The sequence below is a fragment of the Elaeis guineensis genome, chromosome 2 (genome assembly GCF_000442705.2).
Source record: "Elaeis guineensis isolate ETL-2024a chromosome 2, EG11, whole genome shotgun sequence".
Taxonomy (NCBI): Eukaryota; Viridiplantae; Streptophyta; class Magnoliopsida; order Arecales; family Arecaceae; genus Elaeis; species Elaeis guineensis.
The window spans coordinates 78,827,542-78,829,484 of NC_025994.2; positions in this window are offsets into that span (position 1 = coordinate 78,827,542).

The following is a 1,943-nucleotide window of genomic DNA, read 5'->3' on the forward strand; positions in this document are numbered from 1 at the left end:
TAATTAAGTTAGATTTAAATTAGTCTAATTGGACCTAACTTATTTGGTTCAATTAGGTTGGTTTAAATAATTAAACCACCTTGACCCAATCTCCATGCACCACCTCACTTCCATTGCATCCATTTGAATTCATGAGAAGGAACTTCTCATGAATTTTTTTCTCATACCAAGCCCTCTCCACACCCCACTTTAATGTGCTATTTGAATGGATAAGGATGATTGGTTGGCCATTCAAATTCAAAATAAAGTTTGAATTTGAATGGGCAATCAATCTTTGCGTCTTATCCCTTTTTTTACGCTCCATTTATTACATGAGAAAAGATTTCTCATGAAATCACTCCATGCACAATTTAAGCCATGTCTCATGCCTTTAGTGGATAAGGGATGAGTTGGTGTCCATTTGAATTCAAAATTTGATTTGAATTCAAATGTGCAATTACTCATCTTTATCCTTTCTTTTGGATAAGATGTTTGACATTGTTATAAAAGAAGGAGAAGAGTGGGGCGTGCAAGAAGAAGATTTTTGGAGAAAAATTTTGGGGCGTGAGAAGTCTTGTGCATGAGAAGGAAGTCCATATCCTTCCAAGAGAAAAAGAAAGAAAAGTGGGTGCAAGATTTTCGGTGAGTTCCCTAGAGTTTTAGCCTGGGGTTCGGGAAGTGAAAAAGTGAGCTACGAGTGTCGTGAGCCCACAAAATCTTAGAAAGATCTTCAACATCTTCTCAAACACGTCTGTTGATGATCTGGAGCATCTGAAGAATCGACAGACATCGATCGAAGGAGTTCGATCAGCATCGACCGTCAAAAGGACTCTACAACGAGCTAGCACTCGTGAGGAGTCGATCAGACTGGGAGCTTCGTATGGATGATCCACAGAGGTCAGATACGTTGTGTGGCTGTATCGCGATGATCAGACTCTTCCGACGGTGATTAAATTACGGCGATCTACTACCCGCACAAAGGTATTGTGTTCTGTACATATTACAGTAAAGTATTTACTGTTCGAATTTGAATTTTAAATTTAAATGAATGCATGCTATATATCATATTTAGATCCTAGTGTAGGATAAATTCATGTTAATTAATTAGATTAATTAATAATTTTCGCTATAGAATCATGATTTTAAAAAAAAAATTAAAATTATCATTTTACCCCTGCACTAAATTTTTCCACAAATGGTATCAGAGCAAGGTTCTTGATATGATATATATATTTGCATGCGTAGATTAAGTTGTAATCTAAAAGTTTAAATTTAAAATTTGAACTTCAAAAATTTAAAATTTGAATTTTGAAAGTTGTTCGAAATTTAAAATTCAAAATTTTAAAATTCAAAATTTGAATTTTGAAATTTGAAATTCAAAATTCAAAATTTTGAAATTCAAAATTTGAAATTTGGTGGAAAATAAACCATAATTTTTTTTTCTTAGTAACAAGGCAAAGTATACATCAGCACCTCTGAATTTAGTGCACACAGATCTATGTGGTCCTTTTTTTGAGTCTCTTGGAGATAACAAGTATTTTATTAGTTTTATTGATGACTATACTAGAAAAATATGGATTTTCTTTCTCTATATTTAAAATATTTAAAGCTATGGCAAAAAGGAGAAGTGGAAATAGAATAAAGATATTGAGATCTGATAAAGAAAAAGAATATACTTCAAATGAATTTTAAAGGTATTGTAGCATTCAAAGTATTCAACAACAATCTACAACGGCATATAGCCCATAATAAAATGGCATGGCTGAGCGAAAGAATAGAACTATTTTGGATATGACAAAAAGCATGATCAAAGAGACAGGTTTACCAAAGTCATTCTAGGTAGAAGCGGTTGCATGTGCTGTATATCTACTTAATAGAAGTTCAACAAAAAGCGTGAAGAATGTAATACCTCAAGATGCATGGAGCGGACATAAGCCAAGTATTGGATATCTCAAGATATTCGG